The following is an 8631-nucleotide window of genomic DNA, read 5'->3' on the forward strand; positions in this document are numbered from 1 at the left end:
GGAGGGCCACCTGCACGGGGGAGCAGGCGGACTCGCGGTCAGCACCCGTGAGACACCAGACTGAGACACTGAACCAGGGAGCTCGGGAGCGCGCGCAGGGCGGCTGGCGGGGTTAGAAACACAAAGGACAGAGACGCGCCGGCCCTGGAAGTGAGGGCTGGGACGCCGGGTGTGGGGCGCACATCCCGGGTTGCTGCAGGGTTGAGCAGCACCAACAGTAACAGAGCTAAAGTGGCCAGAACATCAGTGGAGAACGGGCCGCAATCCCTCCGTTCTGTGACAGAGGCTGAATTTCGGCCGCTNTGAATTTCAGCCGCTGCTGCTCTCTCAGAAGAGGCATAGCAAACCGCCAGGGAAAGCCGCCAGAGAACAAAAGCCCGGAAATACCGGCTCACAGGGTGCCCATCCCCATCCCCCCTCGCAAGGGACACAGAGACTCTACCCAAACAGGGTTTTCTGAGTACCTGCAGGCAGGCCCCTCCCCCAGAAGGCAGGCTGAAAAATCAAGAAGCCCACAACCCGGAGCGCCTGAGTGGCGCAGTCACCAAGCACCTGTCTTCGGATTAGGGTGTGTTTACAACGTTCCGGAAAAAAGGAGTCCCTCATCGGGCCCCACTGGGAGCCTGCTTCTTCCTCACCCACTCCCTTGCTTGGGTTCCCTTTCTTGCTGACTGTCTGTCTCTCTCTCAAAAAAATAAATAAAATCTTTAAAGAAGAAGCCCACATCCCTAAGATCTCTATAAAACAAGGGCGCACGGCCTGGGTCCCAGTCAACACTTGGGCTCTGGACAACCCTGCAATCTCTCTTCATCAGAATGACGAGAAGGAGAAGTCCCCCCCAGCAAAGAAAAGATAATGAGTCTGTGGCCTCTGCCACAGAATTGGCCTCGGCCACAGAATTAATACATATGGATGTATCCCAATTATCAGAAATGGAATTCAGAGCAACAATGGTCAAGATGATGAGTAAACTTGAAAAAAGCATCAGAGAAAGCGTTGCTGAGAATATAGAATCCCTAAGGGCAGAAATGAGAGCGAATCTGACAGAAATTAAAAATTCTATGGGCCAAATACAGTCAAAACTAGAGGCTCTGACGGCCAGGGTCACCGAGGCAGAGGAACGCGTTAGCGAATTGGAGGATGGGTTAGTAGAAGAAAAAACGAAAATAGAAGCTGGTCTTAAAAAAATCCACGCCCACGAATGTAGATTACGGGAGATTACTGACTCTATGAAACGATCCAATGTCAGAATCATCGGCATCCCTGAAGGGGTGGAGAAAAACAGAGGTCTAGAAGAGATATTTGAACAAATTGTAGCTGAAAACTTCCCTAATCTAGCAAGGGAAACAAGCATTCGTGTCCAAGAGGCAGAGAGGACCCCATCCAAGCTCAACCAGGACAAACCTACGCCACGGCATGTCATAGTGCAATTCGCAAATATTAGATCCAAGGATACAGTATTGAAAGCGGCCAGGGCAAAGAAATTTCTCACGTACCAAGGCAAAGGTATCAGGATTACGTCAGACCTGTCTACAGAGACCTGGAATGAGAGAAAGGCTTGGGGGGGCATTTTTAAAGCTCTTTCAGAGAAAAACATGCAGCCAAGGATCCTTTATCCAGCAAAGCTGTCATTCAGAATTGATGGAGAAATAAAGACGTTCCAAAATCGCCAATCATTAACCAATTTCGTAACCACGAAACCAGCCCTACAGGAGATATTAAGGGGGGCTCTATAAAGGTAAAAAGGCCCCAAGAGTGATACAGAGCAGCAAGTCACAACCGATACAAAGACTTTAAAGAGAAATGGCATCATTAAAATCATATCTGTCAATAATCTCTATCAATCTAAATGGCTTAAACTCTCCCATAAAACGCCACAGGGTTGCAGATTGGATAAAAAGACATGACCCATCCATTTGCTGTCTACAAGAGACTCATTTTGAACCCAAAGATGCATTCAGACTTAGAGTAAGGGGATGGAGTACCATCTTCCACGCAAATGGACCTCAAAAGAAAGCTGGAGTAGCAATTCTCATATCAGATAGACTGGATTTTAAACTAGAGGCCATAGAGAGAGATACAGAAGGGCACTATATTATTCTTAAAGGAAGTATTCAACAAGTGGATATGACAATTATTAATATATATGCCCCCAACAGGGGAGCAGCAAGATACACAAGCCAACTCTTAACCAAAATAAAGAGACATATAGATAAGAACACAGTAATAGTAGGGGACCTCAACACCCCACTATCAGAAATAGACAGAACACCCTGGCAAAAACTAAGCAAAGAATCAAAGGCTTTGAATGCCATACTCGACGAGTTGGACCTCATAGATATATATAGAACACTACACCCCAGAACCAAAGAATACTCATTCTATTCAAATGCCCATGGAACATTCTCAAGAATAGATCATGCTCTGGGACACAAAACAGGTCTCAGCCAATACCAAAAGATTGAAATTATCCCCTGCATATTCTCAGACCACAACGCTCTGAAATTGGAACTCAACCACAAGGAAAAACCTGGAAGAAACTCAAACACTTGGAGGCTAAGAACCATCCTGCTCAAGAATGACTCGATAAACCAGGAAATCAAAAAACAAATTAAACAATTTATGGAGACCAACGAGAATGAATACACAACGGTCCAAAACCTATGGGATACTGCAAAGGCAGTCCTAAGGGGGAAATACATAGCCATCCAAGCCTCACTCAAAAGAATAGAAAAATCTAAAATGCAGTTTCTATATTCTCACCTCAAGAAACTGGAACAGCAACAGAGGGACAGGCCTAACCCACTGACAAGGAAGGAGTTGACCAAGATTAGAGCAGAAATCAATGAATTAGAGACCAGAACCACAGTAGAGCAGATCAACAGGACTAGAAGCTGGTTCTTTGAGAGAATCCATAAAATTGATAGACCACTGGCAAAACTTGTCCAAAAACAAAGAGAAAGGACTGAGATTATTAAAATTATGACTGAAAAGGGAGAGGTCACGACCAGCACCATTGAAATTGCAAGGATTATTAGAAACTTTTATCAACAGCTATATGCCAAAAAACTAAACAATCTGGAAGAGATGGAGGCCTTCCTGGAAACCTATAAACTACCAAGACTGAAACAGGAAGAAATAGATTTCTTAAATAGGCCAATTAACTATGAAGAAATTGAGTCAGTGATAAACAACCTTCCAAATAATAAAACTCCAGGCCCAGACGGTTTTCCTGGGGAATTCTACCAAACATTCAAAGAAGAAATAATACCTATTCTCCTAAAGCTATTTCAAAAAATAGAAACAGAAGGAAAGCTACCAAACTCATTCTATGAGGCTAATATTACCTTGATCCCCAAACCAGGCAAAGACCCCCTCAAAAAGGAGAATTACAGACCGATTTCTCTAATGAATATGGATGCCAAAATCCTCAACAAGATCCTTGCTAATAGAATCCAACAGTACATTAAAAGGATTATCCATCATGACCAAGTGGGATTCATACCTGGGATGCAAGCATGGTTCAACACTCGCAAATCAATCAATGTGATACATCATATCAACAAGAAAAGACTCAAGAACCATATGATCCTCTCAATTGATGCAGAAAAAGCATTTGACAAAATACAGCATCCTTTCCTGATTAAAACCCTTCAGAGTGTAGGAATAGAGGGTACATTTCTCAATCTCATAAAAGCCATCTATGAAAAGCCTACTGCAAGCATTATTCTCAATGGGGAAAAGCTGGAAGCCTTTCCCTTAAGATCAGGAACACGACAAGGATGCCCACTCTCGCCACTATTATTCAACATAGTACTAGAAGTCCTTGCAACAGCAATCAGAAGACAAAAAGGGATCAAAGGTATCCAAATCGGCAAAGAAGAAGTCAAACTGTCTCTCTTTGCAGATGACATGATACTCTATATGGAAAACCCAAAGGAATCCACTCCCAAACTATTAGAAGTTATAGAACAATTCAGTAAGGTGGCAGGATACAAAATCAATGCCCAGAAATCAGTTGCATTTCTATACACGAATAACGAGACTGAAGAAAGAGAAATTAGGGAATCCATCCCATTTACAATAACACCAAAAACCATGCGTTACCTTGGAATTAACTTAACCAGAGACGTAAAGGACCTATATGCTAGAAACTATAGATCACTTTTGAAAGATATTGAGGAAGACATAAAAAGATGGAAAAATATTCCATGCTCATGGATTGGAAGAATTAACATAGTTAAAATGTCCATACTACCCAGAGCAATCTACACTTTCAATGCTATCCCGATCAAAATACCGAGGACATTTTTCAAAGAACTGGAACAAATAGTCCTTAAATTTGTATGGAACCAGAAAAGGCCCCGAATCTCCAAGGAACTGTTGAAAAGGAAAAACAAAGCTGGGGGCATCACAATGCCGGATTTCGAGCTGTACTACAAAGCTGTGATCACAAAGACAGCATGGTACTGGCACAAAAACAGACACATCGACCAATGGAACAGAATAGAGAACCCAGAAATGGACCCTCGGCTCTTTGGGCAACTAATCTTTGATAAAGCAGGAAAAAACATCCGGTGGAAAAAAGACAGTCTCTTCAATAAATGGTGCTGGGAAAATTGGACAGCTACATGCAAAAGAATGAAACTTGACCACTCTCTCACACCATACACAAAAATAAACTCCAAATGGATGAAAGACCTCAATGTGAGACAGGAATCCATCAAAATTCTAGAGGAGAACATAGGCAACAACTTCTATGACATCGGCCAGAGCAACCTTTTTCACGACACATCTCCAAAGGCAAGAGAAATAAAAGATAAAATGAACTTATGGGACTTTATCAGGATAAAGAGCTTCTGCACAGCCAAGGAAACAGTCAAAAAAACTAAGAGACAGCCCACGGAATGGGAGAATATATTTGCAAAGGACACCACAGATAAAGGACTGGTATCCAAGATCTACAAAGAACTTCTCAAACTCAATACACGAGAAACAAATAAACAAATCATAAAATGGGCAGAAGATATGAACAGACACTTTTCCAATGAAGACATACAAATGGCTAACAGACACATGAAAAAATGTTCAAAATCATTAGCCATCAGGGAAATTCAAATCAAAACCACACTGAGATACCACCTTACGCCAGTTAGAATGGCAAAGATAGACAAGGCAAGAAACAACAATTGTTGGAGAGGATGTGGAGAAAGGGGATCCCTCCTACATTGTTGGTGGGAATGCAAGTTGGTACAGCCACTCTGGAAAACAGTGTGGAGGTCCCTTAAAAAGTTAAAAATTGAACTACCCTATGACCCAGCCATTGCACTACTGGGTGTTTACCCCAAAGATACAGACGTAGTAAAGAGAAGGGCCATATGCACCCCAATGTTCATAGCTGCATTGTCCACAATAGCCAAATCATGGAAGGAGCCGAGATGCCCTTCAACAGATGACTGGATTAAGAAGCTGTGGTCCATATATACAATGGAATATTACTCAGCTATCAGAAAGAACGAATTCTCAACATTTGCTGCAACATGGACGGCACTGGAGGAGATAATGCTAAGTGAAATAAGTCAAGCAGAGAAAGACAATTATCATATGATTTCTCTCATCTATGGAACATAAGAACTAGGAGGATCGGTAGGGGAAGAAAGGGATAAAGAAAGGGGGGGTAATCAGAAGGGGGAATGAAACATAAGAGACTATGGACTCTGAGAAACAAACTGAGGACTTCAGAGGGGAGGGGGGTGGGGGAATGAGATAGACTGGTGATGGGTAGTAAGGAGGGCACGTATTGCATGGTGCACTTGGTGTTATACGCAACTAATGGAGCATCGAACTTTACATCGGAATCCGGGGATGTACTGTATGGTGACTAACATAATAAAAAATCATTTAAATTAAAAAAAAAAACTGGGCAAAGGACTTGAACATTCTCTAGAGAAGACCTACACACGGCCAACAAGCACATGACAAGATGCCCCACACCACGAGTCACCGAGAAGCATGGATCACAACAACGAGATACCACTTCACACCTGTGAGGATAACTACTGTGAAGAAAACCAAAAAACAGGGTGCGCCCAGCTGGCTCCGCTGGTGAAACATGTGACTCTCGATCTCGGGGTCGTGGGTTTGAGTCCCACCCTGGGTAAAGAGATTACTAAAAAAAAAAAAAAAAAAAAAAAAAAAAAAAAAAAAGCTTTAAAAAAAGGCCCCGGGAAACAAGTGTTGGCAAGGATACGGAGCAATGGGCACACTTGTGCAATGCCGGTGGGAACGTAACATGGCGTGGAGCCGGGGAAGAGTCTGGTGGCTCCTCAAAAAATTACTACTAGAATCCCCTCGGACCAGCAACTGCACTTCAGGATACTCACCCCAAAGACTTGAAAGGAGGGTGCTGAAGGTGTATTTGCACACACGTGTTCACAGCAGCACTATTCAAAATAGCCCAAAGGTGGAAGAAGTAACCCAGGTGTCCATGGATGGACAGATGGGGAAATGGCGGACGTGTGCATGGGGGGTGTGTGTGTGTCTATGTGTCCGTGTGTGTGTGTGTGTGTGTGTGTGTGTGTGTGTATGAAAAGGAACTACCATTCAGCCTTATACAGGCATGAAGTGTGACACCTGCTACAACACGGAGGAACCTTGAGGACATAATGCTCAGTGACATAAGCCAGTCACAGAAGGACAAGGACTGTCCGAGGGGACACATTCACAGAGACAGAGGGGCGAACGATGGTGGCCAGGGGCAGGGAGAAGAGGGGACAGAGTTTCAGTTTTGTGAGAGAGAAGAGTTCTGGCGATGGATGGTGGGGATGGTTACACAATAATACAAATGTGCTGCAGACCAACGTGAATCTGCAAAAAAAAATGAATGTTTTACGTAACAATATGGTATTGATAACCACCGAACACTTAAAAACGGTTAAGATGGTAAATTTCATGTTATGTGCGTTTTACCACAATTGTGGGAAGAGAGCGAAATGTAAAGGAGAGGGGTACGAGCCTCAGCTAAGGTGGGTAGGATGGGTTTGGAGAAAAATCTAGAATGATGCCTACATTTGTGACTGGGCAGATGACAGTGCCACCACCTGAGATGGGAAGCAAAGGATGAGGAGTGTTTGGGGGAAAGTTCAGATCCTGACGTGTTCAATTTCAAGTACCTGAGGGACGTCCAGGTCAAGATATCCAGGAAAACAGGTGGACAGGTGATCAGCAGATCTAAGCGGATCTGCTGAGAACACTGCCGAGATGGCTCGGGGACCCTCAGAAGTGCGGGGACAGCAGAGGAGAGGAACAGAGTGGACACTTGGAAGAGAGATGGTCTCCGAAGCCAAGGGAGCGAGTATCGCAAGAAGGACAATAATGTCAGAGATAACAGACTGAATAAGGACTCAAACAGCATTCAAAGCACTTAGCAGTATTAAGACCAACGTCAACTCCAGCGAGGGGAAAACAGGGTGAAGGAGGGTTGAGGACTCCTTTCTGGGTTGCCACGTGCACAGGCTGAGGAGAGGCGAGAGGAGAATGGCAGGAGAGGCCACGAGGAAGTCAGCAGTAAAGGGGAAGGCTCAGGCTGGTGTGGTCCTCGGGCCCACCGCTTTCTAGCCACATGAGCTTGGGCAGGTGCACCTGCTCTGAGAGCTTCCTCAGCTGGAAAAAGTGGCCAATACCTTTACGCATGTGGTCAGGGGGGACTAAATGCCACATACGGCACTTAGCTCTGCGCCTGCCACACACGAAGTGCTTGATTTTTAAAGAGCACGGGTGGCGGGCTCTGTCTGGCCCAGAATCCTTCCCTGAGAGGAGCAGAGAAGGGGGAGAGGAGAGCAGCGGCTGTGGGTCGGAGAGCAGGACTCCAGGGGTGCGCACGTTCTCAACTTCGTCAGCAAAGCAGGACTGAAACTGCAGGAGGCGGAGATCGTGAGGACAGCCCCTGAGAGGAGACAGATCACTAATTAAAAGCGACAGGATCGGCCAATGGTGCTCCAGCGCCAGAGAGATGGGAAGCAGGCATTCGCCTCAGGCCCATGCTCGCGGTTGGTGGGGGGCCCGACCTGCGGGGCTCAGTGCCGGTGACGCAGCTCATGGCCTGACTCGGGGTCTGTGACCCACGGGGCGGGAGGAGGCCCTGGTGTGTGTGGAAGAGGAAGGGGCCAGGAAGCGCTGGGAAGGAGGGGGTACGGAGAAGAAGAATGAAGACTAAGCGTTTCTGAGATCTCTGTGAAGTAAAGAGAATAAAATTTTGGAGCTGGATGACTGGGCTCTCACCCCCGCTTGGGTATTTACTCGCCGTAGAACCTTGGAAAAGTTACTTACCTCTGTGCCTCGGCCTCCTCATTGGCAAAGTGGAGAGATTACCTACCGTAAGGGTGTTTGAAAAGACTAAGTCACCTCATTTATGTAAAGAACATAAAAGCAACCCCTGAAACACAGCAAGGGTTCCATGGAGTCTTACCTGTTCTAGTAAATGCACTGAGGAGAAGTAAAAACAAAATAAAGGAAATTATTATTTTAAAGAGCTGTATACAAGGGGCGCCTGGGTGGCACAGCGGTTAAGCGTCTGCCTTCGGCTCAGGGCGTGATCCCGGCGTTATGGGATCGGAGCCCCACATCAGGCTC

At 45.3% G+C, this 8631-nt stretch overlaps 1 protein-coding gene across 1 annotated transcript in view; it reads right to left on the bottom strand.

Annotated features, from left to right (window-relative positions):
- Positions 1-8631, bottom strand: part of SCCPDH (saccharopine dehydrogenase (putative)) — a 42319-nt gene that overhangs the window by 5817 nt on the left and 27871 nt on the right. The window lies entirely within an intron of this gene.

The sequence above is a fragment of the Ailuropoda melanoleuca genome, chromosome 8 (assembly GCF_002007445.2).
Source record: "Ailuropoda melanoleuca isolate Jingjing chromosome 8, ASM200744v2, whole genome shotgun sequence".
NCBI classification, from domain to species: domain Eukaryota; kingdom Metazoa; phylum Chordata; class Mammalia; order Carnivora; family Ursidae; genus Ailuropoda; species Ailuropoda melanoleuca.